The sequence below is a fragment of the Heliangelus exortis genome, chromosome 9 (assembly GCF_036169615.1).
Source record: "Heliangelus exortis chromosome 9, bHelExo1.hap1, whole genome shotgun sequence".
Lineage (NCBI taxonomy): Eukaryota > Metazoa > Chordata > Aves > Apodiformes > Trochilidae > Heliangelus > Heliangelus exortis.
Genome location: NC_092430.1, coordinates 15,978,148 through 15,999,136, shown reverse-complemented (window position 1 = coordinate 15,999,136; position 20,989 = coordinate 15,978,148). Strand labels below are relative to the sequence as shown.

Sequence of the window (20,989 nt, the reverse complement as noted above, 5' to 3'; positions counted from 1 at the left end):
GTTGAATTTTGATAAAGGAAACCTGGGAAGTATAGATGCAAACAGAAAGCTGTTAGTCAGGGTCATATCCTGCAGGCATCAGTGTCCAGGGATAGCAAGATCAGTCCATGTCCCTGGGCGGTTGTGTTCAGATGTAAAGCTACCAATACACATAAGCTGAATTTTAAGCTGGAATTAGACTTAGAGTCGAGGTTTGCATATAAAGGCTCTGATTTTCCAGTGTGTTAGGATGTGGAGACCTCAGATGGCTCCCGTGGCACTGGCAGCGGCCAGAACCAGCTGATCTCCCACAGCAGAGGAGATAATGTGAGATTTCTGAGTTTGGGGACTTTGGCAAGCAAATAACAAATTTGGCACATTATGGAAAAGACATAAAAATACGTATGTCAGAGCAGGGCAGACTTTTAAGTTTTTCATTTAAAATGAAAAGGTCAAATGGAATAGGGTTGTCATCTGGGGACCTGTATGTGCAGCTGCCAATTATACACAAGGGGACCCATGTCAGGTTTGCTGATGGCTGACTTGCTGGGAGTTTGTCTGCGCTTAAAAATTGATGACTGGAATGGTTAAGATGACACCACTTGGTGCCCCACTTGTGGCAGTCAGGCTGAGCCATCTGCTCCACATGGGAATGAAGGATCCCAACACGAGGGTGCTTTATCCCAGTTTAACTGTTGCTCATGCTTGGGCTTCTACAAGTACAGCCATACAAATGTAAAAAAAGTAAACATTAAAGCAAAATAATTAAGCTCTGAATATTGGTAGCGCTTTCAAGTGTGAAGTAGATTTAAAAGAGAATGCAACTTTTAAACAGTCAGAAAGACAGATGCTGTTATGTGAGAAGTGTAATTAGCACTTGCTGAAATTATTTTCACAGGTAAGATTTTCTTTTAAATGGTTTGGGGAGTTTGGTTACTTCAGTATCTAAGTGACCACTAAAAATTATGGTATAGGCACCTATTCTTCTGAATGCACTGGCTGTCTTTCTAAGAAACTTGGAATTCTTGCAGAGGTTTTAAAAATGTCCATTTCTGAAAAATCTGAACAATATAAGAAAACTCAAAACGTAACAGTGAGTGATGTTTAAATTCAGACATTGTAAACTACTGTTTTTAGATTTAAATCTGCAAGCAGGAAACCTTGCTTTCTATAATCGTGTTAAATTTCTGTTTCTTTCTTTTCCTTGAGAAATGTTGATTCTTACTGTCAATGAGACAGTGTCAGTTTTATCAGACCATTTCTGATCATCACATCTTTGTGGATTTTAGAGCTTGTAAATCTCAGCTTTTCATTTTATTTTTCTTTTATTTTGAAATGGCTTTTTTTAGACTACTAATCACATTTTTGACCTTTTATGACCTCTACCTTTAGCTAGTTAGAAAAAAACAAAGAGACTCTTCTGTGAAAGATGTGTTCTTTTGATAAATTTGTGTTCTAGTAGTATGTTCCCAGACTCTAGTTAAGGCTTTGACTATGAGAGTTTACTACTGGTATTTGGGAGTTTGCTTTAAATTGCTTTGAAATTATTAATTCCCTGGTGAATCTGGGCATTAAAATAAGTTGTCTGTATTGTGCTAAGCTTAAAAATAAAGATGCAGATGTGCATGAGTAGGTGTATACAGGCCCTGAAGTCTTGGCTGCTATAGCTGGTGATCTAGAGGCAAAAGAGTCGAACAGAGTTACACCAAATGGGAGTTTGACAGTGTAAAGCTGTCTTACCAAAGAGTGTTTCCTGCTGTTATCTCTGCCTGTGATAGAAAGCTGGGATTTCTTGTTGCAAGATGAAAATCAGAATTAGCTGTGCACAGATCACTGAGCATCTGTTGTGGTGGCTCTGAACTAAGAGGACCTCAGTTTTGTAGAGCTAAAAGCCTGCTTGTTACTATTTCTGTTGTAAAAAGCACCTGCATAGTCCCTGTGAAGGTTGTTTGGGGGATGTAGAGATGGCTCCTTAGGGATATCTTTGCATGCATTTCTCTGGGGACTTCAGTGGAGGAAAGACTTGGGCTCGAATCAGTGTGCAGTCATTCGTCTTTCCCCACCTGAGCTAAAGTGGGAACAAGCATGACTGCAAGGGGCAAATCCTTTCTTGGAACTTGTTGTCTCTCAAGATGTGTATCTCTTGACTGCATCTCCAGCAGAGTTGACATGGTTAAGGCATTGCTTTGCGAAGCCTCTGTGGGCAAGGCTCTTGGAGGTGCTTCCTGCTGAGGGATAGGTACTGGCAATTGGGGAGAGGGACTTTGGGAAGAGGAACTCTGCTGACCTTGGAGTTTGAGGGCCTCAAGTCTCAAAGTGCTCCCTGATGAGAAGTGCTTGTTGAGGTCCTGTGTTGAAGAGTTCTGATTTGGTGGTAGCATCATGGTTTGATGGCTTGTGATACAGCAGATAGGCAACTCTTCTGGTACATTGGGTCTGTCTGTCCTCTGCATCTGCATCTGTCCTCAAAAGCCCAGACTTACTTTTTTAGCTTTCTGCTAAAGAAATTGGATCACAAATGGAGAAGTCTGACAGACCTTCTCAGGTAGATATTGCTGTGGCTCGTTAGGCTGTTGCTGTTCTGCCCAGCTGTGGATGTGTGGCCAGGAGGGATTGTGTGCCTGGGCATCAGTGGGTTGCTGCCTCTCTGGGGCCATGCTGTGCCCCCCTTGCTGCTGGGGAGGGTGTTTTCACAGCAGGTTTCAGCTGGGTGATTTGGGGAGAGCACATGGTATCCCACTCACCTTGCTGCAGGAACCCTCATCACAAGGTGACAGGAACAGCCAGTGTGAACAATAAGGCCAGGCAGATGCTGTTCAACCAGCCAAGTCTACTGGGTCTTGTAACTGATCTTGTAAACATTTCTTGAGTTAAACCTGGTGAATGACAAGCCTCAGCCAAGATCTTTTAAACACAGGTGGGGTCCTAAGAAATACTGTCTTACCTGGAGCTCCCAGAGGTTCTGTTGTGGGTTGAATTTAAATGATGTTGGAATCAGAGGGGAATGTTCTTGTCTTCTTGCAGATAAGACTAAAGGGCATTTTGCCAAGAGCCTGTGGGAAGGACCTAAATTTTATGTAACTCTACATCATTTTAAAATGAAGAGTAAACATGCACAACCATAATATTTGCTTGTACTTGTCTCCTTCTTGATGGATGGAGAGAAACTGCTATTTGGCTGAGGGCACCAGCAATAAAACCTTGCAGTTACTCATCTTCATCCCAAGCCTGCAGTGAGTAGAAGGAGGCCACTGTGGACTCTGCTTGAATTTGTCCTCATCACACCTCAGGGGAGTGCCAAGGGTCCTGGGGACTTCTATACCTTCTCTGCCCATCCCTGTGGAGAATGCCTGGGATGGATGCCACTGCAAGGACTGGAACTGAGCTGGGAATCACCTCCTGGGTCAGGGTGTGCACCTCAACACACTCCTGTGGTGTTGATGTAATGAAGAACTACCACCTCTTTGGAGAGGCACTCTCCTTGCTGTTGTAGCATCAAGCATCACACAGGGGACACAGGGTGCTGGCAGGAGCAGGAATCCATCCTGCTGGGTGGCAAGGAGAAGGGACCAGGACTGTGTGACACCAGCACTCTTGCATTTTGCTGCATCTAGGTTGTGGACTTGTGGGTTCACATGCAGCCTTGTAATCAGCACATGCACAACAAACATGAATATTCCTGCAAATAGCAGTAACTTTTGCTGCTGAGCAGTGATGACAAGGCAAGCCTGTGCTTATCATGAGCAGAGATAGGGCTGTCAGGGTGACCAGGATGTGGCTGTGATGGGATGCCAGCTGTGGGCAGGAAGGAGTGTGCATTTAGATGCTGCCTGTCTCTGGGGGATGCACCCAGCAATGTGTCCTGGGATGCCACATGTGAGAGGGTAGTTGTGTAGCTTGGCTGTCCCCTCTGCTCTCCCTTCTTCTTCTGCAGAGGGGAAAAATGGCACCAAGTTGATCACTTCAAGGAAGGGTCAAGCTATAGGGAAGTGTGAGAGAGTCTCTGGTGGGAACTGGGTAAAGCTTCTCAGAGACAAGGGTATGCTGAGGTGAAGGATAGGGTGTACTGGATGGTGGTGTGGCTCTGCTCATGGTAGTGAAAGCTCTGTGAACATCAAACTGAATTAAATGATGCCTTCCAGCTCCTTGTCATGACAAAAGTCACAAGGATGAGTTATGGATTCACTTTGTTCTCTTTTTTTATGCCTTATTTTACATCTCCTTTTCCTTCCCCCTTCTTAGGGATATTGGGGGCAGTAAAGGAGCTGTGGCTTGAGGAGGTGCAAGCTGTTGGCCAAGCTGTGGCAGCTGACAGCCAGTGCTGGTAAATGGCCCAGTTCATGATGGTGATGCTTGCTTTTAAGGGGTGCTGAAAAGAGTCCAGGAGTATGGAGGCTTCTGCCTAAGAAAGTTGGGAAGGAAAATACTGCATTTCCCAGAAGCTGTGTGGGTTAAGCTGCAAGTTTTGGAGATGAGATGTCAGAAGGCCCATCCAGCATGTATCACATGGGTATCTTTTTCTTCACAGGACTGGGAAAGGTACCCAAAGCTGTGACTCTAACAGAGCCCTGCGTGTCTTGAAAAGGCCCCATTGAGTTTGTCCCACCAGCAAGGTCGTGCAGCGTGAGAACTGGTATGTAAACACATTTCACAGACATGAGGGACAACTTCTCAGAAGGATCTTGGGCTCTACTGACATTGGCACTCTGTTCATGGCTCTGAAAAAAACCCAGTCCTCTCCTAACGCAGTGTGTGTGAGAGGGGTGGGATCACTGGAAAATACGAGACAAAGTGGTGGTTCCCTGGTGGTTCTTGCATCCAGAAACTTTGGTGGGGAAGGGCTCAGCAGCAAGAAGCTATGAAGAGCATTCAGAATTCAACCTAAACCACAGCACTGAGACTTTAGACATGCTGTATTGAGCAGTGTGTTGTGTGACAGCATGCAGGGATAGGTCATGTGGGGGGAAATGACAAATGCATGCACAAGAAATGCACGTGTGTACAGATATATATACACACATATGCTGTACAAATCTAGGCACATGGAAACAAAAATGCTCAATGCATATATAGTATATACACTATATGGTGGCATATAAGAGCTTGGGGGTGTATATACCAAATGTCTGCATATACTATATATGGCAATAAAAGAATGCATATGCATTCATGTTCTCTTTTTTTCTTTTTCTGTCTCTTCTATCTCTCTGTGGAGCTGTTGCAAAACTACCAGATTCAACCTCCCGGGGAGCCTTTCTGGCCAAGGTTTTACAAGCCAGCACCTGCTTAGCCTGCCTGGCTTATTTCTATATTTATTCCTCTGTACCCAGTTTTTGCCTTTGCCTGCAAAGTGAAGCTGTCATGAACATTTGTGCTAACTTTTGGTTGCACAGGACTTCAGCTTGCAAGTCCCAAGTCTGCTTTTGTGCACGTTGGGGGAGGAGGGGTTTGTGTCTGTAGTTGTGCATGTATGCGTATGAGCATCCCAGGTCCTTGCTGTCTGCATTTTGGCATTTCTCTGCATTTGCCTGCCTGTAATGCTGCCCTTTGTTACCTTTGTCATGCCAGCTGTGCTCTCTGCCCCTTTGGTGTTTTTTTGTTTGTTTTTTAATCAATCAAATATTCTGAGTGGCCCTGGTTATGTCATGTAATCTAAATGAAATTAGGCATACCTGACCCAATGGACTTGATTTTATTCCCAGGCCCCCAGGCTTTTGGGGCTCCATGTAGCAGGGAGCTCCTGGTTAGGCAGTGGTTGGACATGAATGTGTCCATCCCTCTCATTTGTCTCCTCTGTGTCACTTGGGATGGAAGGAGCTCTAAAGCAGATGCCAGCTCATGCTTAAGTACCACTGTCTGAAATGGGGACAGTAGAAAGGGAAAGTGTATAATGCCATTTCAGCTGGGAAACTGGTGGGAGATCCTAGTACTGTCCTGGGGAAGATGAAGATGGGGGTATATCTGCATTGTGGGTCTCCCCCGCAGCAAATATGGCTCAAAGGAGATGCATGCTTGTTCTCGGTCCGATGGGTACAACTTGTGCTTATTGAAAAGCAGCCCTGGGCTGTCTGCCAGGAGCTGGAAACTAGCGTGTCCTCATGTGCTTAGGCCCCTGAGCTCCTAGCCCCTCTAACTACTTATATTAGTTTCTGGCACAGGAGTCCCTCTAAGGTCATGAAGCCATTAGTGGCAGGTTTCAACCCCAGGAGCCATAAAATTTTCTCTGCCTGACTCCTGCACAAAGGCAGAGGCAGCACAAGCAGCCTGTGTTCCTCTGGGTTTCGTTTCCCTGTCCAACTGCTGTGCCACTGCATCCTGCATTCCTCTCCAGCTCAGTAAGCCCTTTGCCTCTCAAGCTGACACAGCTAATATTTCCCTTGTTGGCAGGGCAGGCAAGTCAGTGGCATTTAAATGTTCAGGAGAACCTTGATCTGTTCATGCTGGGGGACCCCAGAGCAGTAAGGGCTGGTTCAGATCTGGGATGTGGTTTCTGCTATTCCAGGTGTTCCCCCTCTGTGCTTCTGTTCTCTTCCTTCACTTACATGATTCCCTAGTTCTCTTCCTTGGCTTACATTATTCCCTATTTCATCCTGCTATCTGTCCTTGTAAAAACAATAACTTGAGAATTGTCTTCTTCCAGGGGCTGGCAAATTGATTCAGAGTTTGTAAAGCTTGCACCTACCTTACTCTTATGTTGGTTTTGAAGCATCTTCTACCCATGGTCACTACAATGCTCAGAATGTCTCCCATTTCTCACCATAGAAAATCCATGGAGACCTAACTGCCAGATGGGGTGTATAACTCTGGGTAAGGTTTTAGTGGGTTTTTAGAAAAATAATTGATTATCTGCCCACTGAGACCTAGTCCCAGCTTGCACTGCATTGACATAGTTCTGGTGTATCACTAAGTGACACTTGGATGATTGGGTCTTTGAAGCTGCCTATAGGACTACCAGTATGGTGTCCATGTGCTGGTGCTGCCTGGCAAGGTTTATTTTTTGCAGTGGTCGTGACAGATCACTAGGTTAAATGCAGTTCTTATTCTAAAAGGCAGAAAGCTTTGTTCCCTTCTAATGCAAAGGTTTACATGTTTTCTGTCACCTGGGATGTTGAGTGGCTGAGCTTGTGCTGCTGTGGGCCCCTGACCTCTGCCTTGTTACTGGAGATAATTGTACAGGCTCTCTCATGGCAGGGTTTCAGCTCGTCCTTGAAGCCTGTGCTTCAGTACCAGTGAAAGCCAGATGTAATGTCACTGCATTACAGTTTGTTTTGGCCATACATGGGCAGAGTCTGCTCTGGAATTCCTTTCCTATAAATTCAATAGCATTTTGTGGGTGGTGCTGGGGAATCACTCTGGTCTGGTTGGACTGCCTGGGCAGCCTGTTCCACTTGAAAACGTCCTGATTTGCACATTCCTGGGAGGCTGTTCCTGGAGCCCGTGGCTGCTGCTGCCAGGAGTCTGTTGTCCCATGCTGGCAAATGTTTTCACCTCCCTGCTGCCTGCAGGTCATAGTGCATAGAGGAGCAGTAGCACAGGTATATTGCTCCCGTGTGCAGGCAGACTCTACAGGGACAGTTGTGCCCTCTAACCATACCTGTTCGGCCTCCTAAATTTGCTGTATAGGCTCAAGCATTGCCCTCTCAGTGGGAGAGGCTGGGTGCTCCCCTGTAACCACCTGCCACAGGACTGTGCCACAGGATGCTGCAGTGTGACCCAGCAGGGGTCAAGGGGTGCTGCCATCCTGGGGAGATCCTGCCTTGTCCAAGCAGCATGTTTGTTTTTTTTTCACAGAACAGTGTTTATTGATTATGCTTTAGTTTTGGTTTTTGTTGTAAACCAAAATCAAATGCATGCTTTTTGCAAATTGCCAGCTAGATGCCCTAGCCAGGAAATCTTTCCCTGCCCCGGGTGAGCAGGGACCATGCAGCAGAGCCTCTCGAATAGGACTGATGACTGAGCTTTCCTTTCTCTGGCACCAGTCTGGTGTCAATATAAACATAGCCTGACTTTGCCTGTTTGCCCTCAAAGAGCCCTCCAAAAATTAGTTCTGGGAGGTTTTCTGCTGGTGAGTTGAGGGATAAGAGGTTGAGGGGAGATGGCTCCTGAAGTGGCCCTCATTGCATCTTCCTGTGCATCCCTGGGAGGGGACAGAGATGCAGTGTCACCAATGATCCGGGAGCCTCCAAAGCACGGCCCTGACTCAAGAGAGCAATGTGTGGCCCTGTGCTCTGGTTGTGTGTGGATCAGCAACAGCAATGTGTTCAGCTAGGGCTCCAGAGGGGCAAGTCATCCCCATGCCAAAGCCAGGGAGAGAAGGGTGATTTTTTTTTTTTCTCTTTTGACATCCTTTGGAGTTTTGATCTCCATATTTGGAAATGTTTACCCATTGCTCTGATCTATGGCAAGGGAGGGGAGGTGACTCAGGGTCTGGTGGAAACAGGACTTGAATTCCTGTAGTAAGGATTTTTTTTTATTCCCCCCCCTTTCTTGTTTTGGAAGCTTGTTGTGGTCAGTTTTCAGTTCTCTCTTGCTCCTGGACCTTGTTCCAAATTTGATCTGCTCGAGAGGGAAGCCTGTTAGCAAAGGAGCTTGTCTGGATGCTGGTAAGTGCATCATTACTGCTTTAGCAAGCAACTTGGGATTTTTTGTTTTGTTTAGTTGGATGGATTGCATCAAAGTGTGTGTGTTGCTTGTGGAGGCAGGCATGTGGATCTCCAGTCAACAGCAAGGGACCCAATGAAACCTTCTGTATCAGGGAAAGTTGGCTTAGTGGATTGGTCTCAAAGGCAAAATGTTTCTTCAGGCCTAGATATAAAGATAATGTAAGGCAGCTCTCTTTCACTCACACTTCTCCTTTTAGCTTCACTGGTTAATGCAGCAAGGCAGCAGAGCACTGTAGAGTTAAGTGAGAATATATCCATGTGGTCAGTGAGTAAAATACAGCCTAAGTATGGTTTCTGTCTCCTAAGCAAGAGTACGTATTAAAAAGGGTTCATAACATATGAGGATATTTCTCTCAAATGTTAAAGTTTAACTCTGTTTTGTTAGGGACTTGAAGAAGTTTAGAGGGCTGTAACTGGATGAAGGTTCAGTGTCTATTTTTTCCTGGTATTCTTTACATTTCCTAAGTGTGAAGTTTTTAATCTGTCTGGTATTGCAGATGGCTGCTCTTTTTTTTTTTTTTTTCACCCCACCATCTTTTTGGGTCCCTCACTCTTCCCTTCTCTTTCCTGAAAGGAAGCTATAGTTCATCCAGACAATCAGGGGCAAGGGGGGAACCTGGGAGATGCTCTGCTTCCTGTTTTATTCATGGCAGCTAAAACCATGCTGGCAAATCTGGAGCAGAGATCCACCATCCCACATTCCTCTTGTCATTTGGAGCATGTAACCCACATAGAGTGCTTTTACTGCTCCTCCAGGGGTTGTATAGCAGCTGGTCCTGTGCCTCGGACAGAAAGCACTGCACTTTGTCCTTTTGCTTGGGAAGGGGTGTTGGTGAAACGTTCTTCATATTTTGTACTGCTGGTTAGTGATATCTGTATCCTCTCAGCTAACTGGTATTTTTAGGCTGATTCAAGCCAGTTGTTATACATTTCCTGTTTTAAATTTAAGACCTTACTTGATTGTCTTTTGTCCCTTTAAATAGTGATTAATACTCTGTGTGAGGTTTGCTTTTTCAGGGCTGTGGGCTTGCTGCAGGTTCTTGAGAGAACTGTCTTGGATTGTTCTGGGCAGGGAAAGATACTTGGCTTAGTTTGCAGGAGGATGGGAGGTGAGCTGGAAAGCACTCAGCCCCAGGAGGCTATGAAGGGACTGCTGGAACCTGTTCCTACAGATATATGGGGAGTTTGCAGACTTTAGCTGCATTTTAATCCTTGTTTCAGCAACCTGTTGGGATTACTGCAACTCCTTGGGGTCAGGGTCCCGCTTGTATGGCCTTGATACTGGTGTAAAGTAAAGAACAGCTGTGCTAAAGAGTGTACAGCATGAATGGACAGTGTAGGTGATGGGTTGGAATACAGGGTGCCAGGGAGGTGTATGGAGCTGGTGCAGCTTGTGAAGCCTCTGCCTAGTGACTCACCAAAGGAGCCACCAATCCTCTCTTGTGTGTGGTGGTGCAAAGCCAGGAGGGCAGTGAGCTGGCAGTCTGTGTCGCTCCTCGTGTGCTATGTGTTGCCTTTGCACATGTGGCTCCATGCAATTTGTGATGCCTCCCCCCTTTGCAGAGCTTCCCTCACTTGGTCATGCCCTGGATCAGCCCCTGCTTCTGGTGGCACTTGAATGTGGCGTGTCCAGGCTTTACCAGCTACTTGTGGCTGAGCTTGGTGTTCTGGGGACGGCATGGCAGGACTGGAAATGGTGATGTTCTGTTCCCCTCGCAGTTCCCCCCTTTTCCGCTTGCCAGAACAAGCTGATTGTTGGAAGACAAGGATGAGCAGTGCCTGGGTGCCACAACCTGGGGCTTCGAGCAGTGAGGCTCTGGCACACTACAGGAAGCACGTTGGGGCTGTTAATCTTCACATGCTGATCCTTCCCTCTGCAACATCTCATCGCTGCAAGGATGTGACGAGAGCTGGATGGACTCTAAAGGATGAGCTCCCCGTGTGTCTGCCCAGGGCTCTCCATCTGGTATTTCTCCAGGACCTGGGCAGATCCAGTGATCACTGATACTAACCAGGACCCATGGAGGATTTTCTTCTACTCCACCAACAGAGCCATTAAGGGCTGACCTGTAAATTAATACAGCTGTCTAAAGATTTATCTTCCTCCAGCCCAGCACCCTGTAAGCACTTGGCTTTGAGAAGCCTTCTAGGCTGCTAGATACGAGTGTGATCAGAGAGTTCTATGCCTGCCTTTCTTAAGCTTCTCTCAGTCACTTCTAATGATGTATTAAATGCAGAGGATTTGCTTTAGCTCCTATGTAAGGAAGACTGGTTTGCAGCCGTCCTTTGTCCCCGCTGTTACACTGATCAATCCAGGACTGGCACTGCACATAAGGTGGTGGAATGATGACACCATCACTGTGTGACTTGGGTGCTGTCAGGGGATTTAGTGTGCACTAAAGGCTCAGTGTGTGCCTGGCACAGCATGTAGCTAGCACATGAGGGCATGGGAGGGGTGAAGGAGAGATGATCTACTACTGTGCATTTCTATAGGCAAAGGTTTCAGAGCCCTTAAGCATTAAATCATGCCCGCAGGCTGAGGGGAGCTGTGTTGTCCTGATACGTGGGTGTAGAAACTGAGGCACCGTATGGCAGATTTGGAAAAGGTGCAAATCTCCAAATTCCATGTTCATGCTCAGCTCTTGCAGACAGGCAGGTGCTTTGCAGCCTCGGGCTGACTGGTATTGTGAAACCCATCTCTCTTACTCTAATAAAATTGTACTTTTCTGAGCACTAAATATTTCTGTATCATTTGCTCAAAGGTAAACCAAGTCATATCAAGTCATTCATGAAGCCGATACATGTTGCTGGTGCGTGACATGATCCCAACACGTATTGTTACTTCAGACGTTTCCAGATGGCACCATACCTGATCGCGCTGCTGCTCCTTCCTAGGATTTTAGCAGAGTGTAGGCTTTTAGGAAATGTCTGTTGTTATTAACTTTATAATACACATTCCTGTGTAACAGCTGTTGCAAGCAGCAGGAGGTCTCACTTGAAGCCTAGTTCTTCAGTCATCTTTGTGCCCCTGTGAACTAGGTATTTGCATTTGGGATGAGATCTTTCAAATGAGAAAAACTTGTTTGTCTCCAGCGAGCATACGTGTTCAAGTACCATGCCCTGGAGAAGGAAACAAGTTGCTCTTGTTGATTTACCATTGTCTTCTAATAGTTAACTGTGCTCATTGCTTGGCATGGTGAGGATGACCATGTTTTCAAGAAACATCAGGTTTAGGAAGTCTGGCTGCCTGTGGTGGGGAGGAGAGAAGTTGAGCTGTGGTGTCTCACACCCCTACTGTGAAAATATCACAGGGATGAGTTCCAGTAAAGCTGCCCATTTTTGACAGCCATGTTCCTCCTTCATCCTTGTTCTTCAGGTAAATCCCTTGCCAACTCTGTTAGCTGTTCCCCTTTTCTCCCTGAAAAGTCATTATCATCCCTTGAAATTAAGGAAGCGACAGTAGGAGGGAATAAATGGATGCTAAGAAGTAGAAAACAATCAATTTAATAGTACATAGCATGTAATTTTCCTTGGAAACTTTCCATGAAATTGAGGAGCTCTTTAAAAACTGGTAATTTAAATTGCATTTGAACACCGCTAATGGGTTGTTTGCATGGGAATTTCGGTCATTTCACAGCAGGTAGTTGTCTTTAGTACCCCTTAATTCACTTAAAAAATAAACAGATAAATCTCAGCATGAGGAAGATGCTTTAGACAACTGGTGTCCAACATAAAGGTGATACCATAGAAATTTTGCAAGGGCCAATTACATTCAGAGGCATTTATATCATTACCAACAGCTCTTCCAGTGTTAAATTCATGGGAATTTTGTCTTTTTTAGCTAAAAAAAAGCTTATTTTTTCTAGAAGGTAGGAAAAAACACTATCCCTGTTGCACCCACAAGTATGAAGGTTGGGTGACTGGAGAGGCTCCTCCAGTCTCATGGAGCTGAAGTTTGCAGCCATGGGACTGACTCAGGAACGCAGCCTGCAGCTCTGTCTTTATCACCTTGAATGAATCCTAACAATGTTTGGGATCTGGTTCTGGCTTATGCCAGTGAGGAACAACAGTGAGGTGCTGATCAGCTGTTGCTGCGGGCTATTTTTATTTAACTTATTAGTCTTGTTTTTTCCACTGTTTAATTTACTCTTCTACTACTATTTTACTCATAAAATGCCAGTGACTTTCATCAAAAGGCAATATCAGCCTAATTGCTGCTGATTGCACTGGGAACAGACTCTATAGGAAGGCAATTGCAAGTTACTTGTCTTCTGTTGCTGAATGAACATCCCGTTTTCCACACAGTTTTTGCAAATCCGTGGGCACACTTAGCATATGGAAGGGGGTTCCAGTATCAAAACAAATCTGGCCTCTTGTTTCTGGATGTGTAGGTTGTTTCTTAGAAGATGAAACCTTTAAAATCTGTCCCTGTGAGTACGGCTGTTAAATCATGCTATTTCTAGAGACATGAGGCAGCTGTCTGCACTGAGATAAGCTATAAAAAGGCGATGTTTTCCAAAAATGGCTTTTTTAGCTATACCTGTCACACAGATTGGCCAGTGGGAGTTCACCAGGAGTGTCTCCACTGCTGCCCTTTTATGCACAGGGTGCTGAGCAATGTGAAAACTTCTGGGCAAGTCTCCAGGGGCAGCGTTAAGCACCAGGTCATCAATCTGTCTCATGAAATGCAGCTAAGCAGAGCAGTGCATTCAGTGTGAAGGAAAGGGTGCTTGTTTGATTTGTTCTTACCCGATCTCCTGTCCTCAACTTTTGTCCTTAATTTTCATTATGTCTGTTTCATTGCTGACTCAGTGACCATCTTTAATCACAGGGTGGTTTGTATGCCTCTCTTCCAGATCATTTACTTGAAGGCATTCCTGTTTGCTGAGTCTGAGGAGAGCTGGTGAGTTCAGATGGAACCAATAACAAAAATTGCTTTTTTTCCTAAGGGTCTGGATGAGGTTTCTCACAGTGTAATGGTGTTACCACTTATATTTCCTGATGCTCATGTTACCCACAGTGCTTTGTTAGCTCTCAGCTAATTCTCACAGAGATGTATGAGTGTAAGAAGCCTACATCAGATAACCTTCTAGAGGCTGTGAAGACTGTAGGGACAGAGAAGGACATGGCTTTTGAGCATGCTCCTAGTGAAGAATTTCTTAGATCTGGGAGGGCACTTGAGATTGGTGTTTTGAAGAGACTGAGGTGAGGCCCCCATGTAGATGAGAGGCTGGTGTGTAGGGGAAGTCAAAGTGTAAAGTCCACACAATGGATGAGTGGAGAGGGCCAGACACCAGCAACTTGGGTGTTAGGGAACCCCAGACAACTCAGGTTCTTGTGAGATAAGGAACCAGTTGATAGCATCAACTCTGAATTGTCTAGCCAGTACTCTTACCCTCTTTTTTATTTTTTGGTTTAGCATTTTATCACATTGATCCCTGAGAAGTGCTACTGTGCAAATCCCCCATCATGCACAGGCATTGTTGCCCAACTGCCAGCTTGCTTGACACATCAGCTCAAGCTTTAGTCACTTCTTGGTGTGTTGTGGGTAGTCTTTTCTTCATGAATTTTTTTTCTTTACCCCAGCCCAATTCACTCTTTTCCAACCTCTTTCCAAAGGCAGAGACACACTTGACTGCTAGAAGACAATGTGTCAGCATTGATAGTTGCTCCCCCAGAAATCAGATTCATGTGTCTGCTTGTCCAGAAACCCACTGAAAACTCAATAGAAAGGAGGCATCTGAGTTTTGAAATAATCCCAGCAAGTTACTTCTTGATGTGTTCTCCCTTCAGGATACTTCCACAAACTCCTTTACATCTTGAAGTTTGAGCTTATGGGTGAGCAGGGCTGGTAGAGGTCCCTTGTTTCCCCACCTCCATTTCCCAACTATTTTTTGAAGAATGCTGATAAATTTAAGAGACAGCCTTTTAGCTGAGAGATAAAGAAGGAAGTCTTATGGGCAGATTAGTTTGTGCTGGAGGGAAGGCAAACAATGAGGGAGCCCATGCTGAACTACCTTGAAATGCTAAAACTGCTCTTTATCATTAACCAACTCTGTCAATGTAGACTGTGCTTTAAAGAGGGGAAGAAGACAGTCCTTGTCTTACAGATTCTGCAATCCCAGGCAGACAAATACAGACTTGAAGGCCAGGTAAGGGAGGGCATGGGTGGTTGCTGGAGATTGAAATCCAGATAAAGTGGATTCCTAGAAGAAAAGGACTTCTGAGGTGGAAGTTGTGGGTGATGAGAAGGGTCGTTAAAGTTTAGGTGGTTAAAGTTTAGGAGTGGATAGACAGAGGAGTGTAAACTGGTATAGAAGGAGGTGAGAGAGCCCAAAAGGAAAGAAGGTTGAAGAGGAGAGTAGAAAGTGAGAGAAGTAGGAGGGGGACAAAAGAACATCAAATCAGCTGTGGGAGGGGAGACTGTGGGATGCTCTAGATAAGAGTTGAGATGACCTTAATGTCTCTCCGTTGTGTGTTGAAAGCTGTGGTGTAAGTCAGCTACTGGGATTAGTCATCTGCCAGGATGAGATGTACCAGTTTCTTCTCTGAATGGAGAGTACTGGTCCTGGCTGAAGCCCACTGCTAGAAAATCTCTTGGCTGGGTTCAAATGCCCAATTGTTGCTGGCGGGATGCTGGATGGTTACATGCTGTGCAATCCTGTGTGTGCACTACTGCCTAACCTTTATAGGCAAGTGTATAAGTTCTTTCTTCTTAATGCCATCAAATTAGTTCTCTAGGGTCTTAGATGACAAATCAGAGACTGACTTGTGTTTGTGTGTATATTTAATACTGCTGTGTGTGGTCTGAGTATATTTTCCAGGGCAGCATGATGCACTTGAGTGACATCTGGTGAGATGTGGGTGGGATCAGTGGTTATGTTGCACTGTACCCACTTCCCAGTAAAAGAGCAGTGATCTTTGCACAAAGGTCCTGTGAGCTAATTGCCATGGAATTGAACTGGGAAGAGCTGTTGGTAATCTGGTTCCTATGTATGCATCTTTTAGTTCCCAAGAAAGGCCCTGGGACTTCCACAGCTTTTCCTTGTGGGTTTTATTTCATCCTCAAGGACTGCAGGAGTCAAAGAAGAAATTTCTGTCATCATTCTTATTTCCCTTTGTCTGATTTTTTAATTCTTTTTGGAAGTGGTTATCTTTTATGTTTGGCCTCTATACTCCTTATACCCAGTTGCCTGCAGACTGGAAAAGTCACACAGTTCTCATGGAACAGCAGCAGTAGCTTCACCTAGACACTTGCCTTCCCCAATTTGATCCCCCTTCAGCTTGCTTATCCTTTTGGGAGGCTTGTTTCTGATCCCCATTCTGTTTTTTGGGTCTCCTTTCACTGCTGATGCTTTCCAGATCTTCCTTCTGGTCCTGTAATCTCCCATCCTTCTAGTCCTTTCCTAATTACCCATTAGTTAGACACAATTGCTTGGTAGCCAGGGGTGTGGGAAAATGGGCATCTCTGGAGCTTGGTCCATCTACTGCTGCGGCACGCTGTTCCAGCAGGAGAAAAACCTGAGTTTAGAACATCTGAAATTGCCCATTATCTTGGCTCATTTCTTGCAGTCCATAATTTAGGTGTGGGGAAGCAACGGGAAGAGAAGGCGAATCACTCTAAAAATGACTCATTCCACAATAGATCGATACAAAATGTTCCATTACATTTTCATTGCCAAAAATTACTCCCTTTTCCCACCCCCCTCTTGTGAGATGCTGCATAAGCTGCTTTGCTAGACCTTGTGTCAGTGTCTTTTGGTGCACTTAAGTAGGTGGCACAGCCAGGCCAGCAAAAGGGTGTCTGAGTTTTGATTCAGACCTTACTTTCTGGGTGGGCTGAGGATGAGCATGGTGGAGATGACCTTCATTTGGAGAGGAGAGAGATTCCTGGCTGCTCTCAGGGGATTTCATGCTGCTTGAGGCATGGAGCAGACCTGCTCGAGAGATGTCACTCCCAGCTTTTCTCTTTGGGAAGGAGGCCAAAGGATGTGCAAGGCATAAGGCAATATGAAGGGACATAATAGAAAGTATCATGGGATGTCTGCCAGCAGCCCCTTTGGGCTGGTGCCACTGATCACTCCCTTGGGCTGATGAGACATTTCAGTGGTGTGTCCTTGCTGAAGTTTGTTTCTGTTTGTTGGCGTGGAGGTGGAGATGCTGTGGTTTCTCTTTGCCTGCAGGTGTTTACAGAGTCATTAGGTTTTAAAGTATGTTTAGGGCAGTGATGTTACCCTCTGTTTACTGACCATTAAGGGAGGGAGACTAAGAGACTTGTTCAGAGCTTCACAGATGTATATAAGCATTCATATATATGCATAAACATATGTGTATGTTCATATGTGGCAAGACAAGAATTGATCCAGGTTTCCTTATTCTCTTTGTCCTGTCATTCTTCGTGGGATCTTCAGGGTCACCTTTATGGTCAGCCCTCCTGTAGCAGTTTGTCATTATTGTGAGGGTACACAGGAAGATGATCTCCTTCAGGCCTCTTTCTGTCAGGTGATGCCCACCCAGTGCTCTTACCTGGCATGCCAAGTGCTGCATGTCTGCAAATGGGATTAGAAATATCCCTGGGCTGACCTCAATGGCCTCTTCAGAAGACTGCAACTACTTGTGGTTATTAAACATCTTCCACCTGCCACCATTTGCTTGTAAACTTGCAACAGTGCTTGACAAACAACCCCTACTGCTAGGGGACAAATTAAGCCTGTGAGGGAGGTGTCTGAATTCGGGGGCACTTGTAAGGAGTCAGGTGATTTGGGATTCTGCATTTGTGGTGGCAGGGGTGGGATCCAGGATGCTTGGCAGACCCTGGTGAGCTTTCTAGGTAGCTGCTGTTCTGCTTCAAAGCCACTATCATAGAAACGGAATGTTACAGGATCCAGGGTGTACTCCACTGTGTTTACAGAGCAAATAAAGGTGGGAGAGAAAAAAGGAAAAGCCTCTAAGTGGTTTTGGGTGTTTTTTTAAGTGGTCAAACTGAGAAATTCCTGAGTATATGCAATTAATGTCTCTTTAAACAGAAACTTCTTCAATAGCTGAAATATCAGCTCCTATGGAAGAGCTTTCCTGGTGGGTCTTTTTCATCTCTAAGCACCTTCCCCAGCGGGGTGTGCTGGGGGATGTCTCTGAAGGGTGTTTTCTGTTGGGCTTATTCCGTGTTTGCAAAGGGCGATGCCCTCCCTCATTCCCAGCTTACTTCCACCTCTCTGATTGTGTAAGGGCAAAAGTGGTACGTTCATACAAAAACTCACCCATTTGGGTCATGAGAATCAGAAGCCTGATGTAATATGCTTTGGTGGTGTCATTTGATGACATGTACATTGTGTATGTATGTAGATATAGGTTTAACTTTCTACAGCAGCTGAGAGGGGAAGGCATAACATACTGGCATTTCTCAGGGCTTCAGACAACATACCAAGGTGGTATGATTTACTCTTAATTACACAGGAATAAATTGCAGAAGGGCTTTTCTTCTATGTAAGCAGGATGAGCTGTCTTGAGCAGGCTGCTCTCCCTGCATGGTTATTCTAGGGAAAGCCTGTAAAGTTGTCAGAATAAAATTGCTGAGGAATGGGGTAAATGGAGGCAGAACAGGCAAAATCTTTTGGGGCATGATATGCCCATTAAAACTTAACAGGGTCTTACTAGTAGTATGAATGTTAAACCAGAAAAAAAAATGGAAGAAAGGCATCAGGATATTTCAAGAGTGCTGTGCTGAGTGGTGACTGTGGGGCAGTCACTCTTTTAAGCCTCGCTGAGCTTAAGAGTGCAGTGAGCACCACCATCACCTTCCTGGTTATCTAAAGTAGTGACCTGGGGCTTTCTGCTTATACTGAAACATGCAAAAATACACTTTTCCCTCTTTCCCTCTTGTCCTTTCCTTTGAAAAACATAATCTAAGTGCCTTTGCAGTGTTTTGGGTGCATGCTTGTTTAGAGGCTCCTTTGTTACTTTGCTGCCTCCTTCACAAGTAGCCCAGTCATAAGGAATAGTCTGCAGAACCTGCTTCAGGGGGGCTACACTGTACCTGAGCCTGATGTACCGAGCTCCTTGAACCCCCATCACAGGTGGGAATGGCAAAGCGTGGTACTTCACAACCTGCTCTGTAAAGGCTGTTCTTCTCAGAGTATAAGGGAACCGTGTTCAATTCCTTACAGTTTATAAGACTTTGAAAGCTTGACACGGACACGATGTTTCTCCCCAAGTCTCTGGATCTCATTTGTTGCTCCCAAGTGCTGGAATTAATGTGGAGCAAATTCTGAAAAGTTTGAGCATACTGCAGTCTCCTTATAATACATCCTTTTTTCCCCAGACAAGCACACAGATAAATTCAGCCCTCTCTCTCTGCTTTCCTTCCTCCTCCCAACCTTGAGACTGTCCCACTATTGTGGACTGCTCTTGTCATGCACAAGTGTGTTGTGTTTTTTCCTGGAGAAAGAAACATTCATTGCTGATTTGCCTCCAACTCATTGTCCTTGCACTCTTGAATAATATGCACATTAAGCAGGTGGAGCTGATACAATCACTTTGAAGCCTCTGACAGCAAGTGGGTCAGATCCTTTCTCACCATTTTCTGACACAGGAGAAAATAAAGAACACGTGAAGGCAAAATACACAATTTTTCCCCTGTTTCCCCTCCTCAGTCCCCAAATTGTGGTTTCCTCAACAACAAAAAAAGAAGTCTCAGCCTGTTTCATGGAAGAAGCTGAATTTCTTAGTCAACATTTCCATGTGTGACTGTTTTAAAAAATAAAAAAAAATAAAAAATAAAAAAAAAAAAAAAAAGAAAGGAAGAAAAAAGGGCAGAGAAGGCTGCATGTGGTCTGGCAGGCAGCCAGGCATGGAGTGCTTTTTGGGGTTATTATTAGGTAGATAACTGTATCAAGAGCTTAAACATCAACCTGGTTCTGAAGGCTGCAGTTCTCTGCTTGAAAGGCTGATTCTGTTTGATGCTCATGAAAAAATGTATTGTACTATCTCGAACCACTTTTGCCCCCACCCCTATCACCCCTCCCTGCAATAACTCCAGTGCCAGGAGGGTTCTTGGGAAGTAATTACAGGTGCTCCCTGAGGAGATATTGCTGGTTTTGAATTTCCAAATCCTTTTCTGTTCGTGTGAGAAGTTTGTTGTTCCTGCCTCTAGTTAGGAACTATACCTAGAGTTTGCACAGGTCAGATGAAGGCATCCCTGAGTGAACTGAATGGCCCTGAAGATCTTCTCACCAGTTCCTAGGACCAATCTCAGCAAGAAGGGAAAAAGTTTGGAGTCTGGTTTGGAAGGTGTGTGTACAGAAGGGTTCTCAGGGGTATGAGGAAACCCCCTCACTGGCACTGCAGTGCTTGTAAGAGGACACATGGGGAGATGGAGGGACAGACTGATGACCCTTCAGAATTGTGATGCAGTACTTAACACACTTGAGCATGAGTCGATGGAGTGATGCATAGAGCAGGGTGACACTGGCAGAGTTGCTGGCTGGGAAGTTTCTTCTCAAGTGCTTTGAGACCAGCCAAAGAATGTCTGTTTGTCATGCCACTAGATACCACGTATCTGTCTATGTTCCCATCTATAGAAGGTATGTGCAGGGCTATATATAAATGCTATGGTGGATGGTATTTTGGCTGATACACTCACAGTTTTGTGCCACATTGAGAGATTTAAAAATATCTCTGTTCCAGGAACATCTATACCATGGCAGATGTCATCCGGCATGGGGAGTAGCTTCTGAAAAGGGAGCACGACATTATTACTATGAGCTTTTGTAGTCTATTAGATTATTTATTGCTTCACTGCCACCATAAGACATGTGAGGTGCATTATTTCTGCCTGTCAGTTTTTTTCACACATGCAGGCAGGCAGCATCTGTCACTCCTCCCTGCAAGTCACTAGCTTTCATTCTCAATGAACTGTCTTTCCAGCTGGAAGGAAGGCAAAATAAAGGTTTCAGGACTACATGAAGCTGATGAGCATGGAGTTCATTAACAATTATTTACCTTGGAGTTCTGCCTCTGAGGGCTGTCTAGAATTTGGATCCTTCTTGGCCAAGACACAGCCACTTCGTGCTTGCTGTTGTTTTATTTCAAGGCGAGTCAGTCGACCTGTTGTGTCAGGCCCTGCAGAAACCTGTTATGAGTCAGACCTGTCTCGGCTGCACGAGACAAAGAGTAGGATAGGAAACAAATGAGAAATGACTTGCTTATTACTTTCTTTTGGGAGTAGCTCTTGGATTCCCCTGCCTCATCCCCAGGACCTGTCAGAGTGTGAGCAAGTCACAATTTTGTGTCCTTGCAGAGCTGTGGGGTTCTTGTGGTGGTTGTGAAGCATTGGCTGTGCCAACCGTGTT

The 20,989-nt window shown here is 45.2% G+C and overlaps 1 protein-coding gene across 9 annotated transcripts in view; it reads left to right on the top strand.

Annotated features, from left to right (window-relative positions):
- Positions 1–20,989, top strand: part of LPP (LIM domain containing preferred translocation partner in lipoma) — a 333,750-nt gene that overhangs the window by 18,432 nt on the left and 294,329 nt on the right. For 2 of the 9 annotated variants that reach the window (XM_071752336.1, XM_071752331.1), the window contains exons 2-4: positions 4,508–4,612; positions 8,479–8,582; positions 13,499–13,545. The gene's annotated coding sequence lies outside the window, so the exon portion shown is untranslated. Of the gene's footprint in view, positions 1–4,507; positions 4,613–5,194; positions 5,245–8,478; positions 8,583–10,361; positions 11,381–13,498; positions 13,546–20,989 lie in introns of those variants that run through there. The other 7 variants (XM_071752337.1, XM_071752333.1, XR_011727497.1 and 4 more) reach the window with 6 other exon arrangements.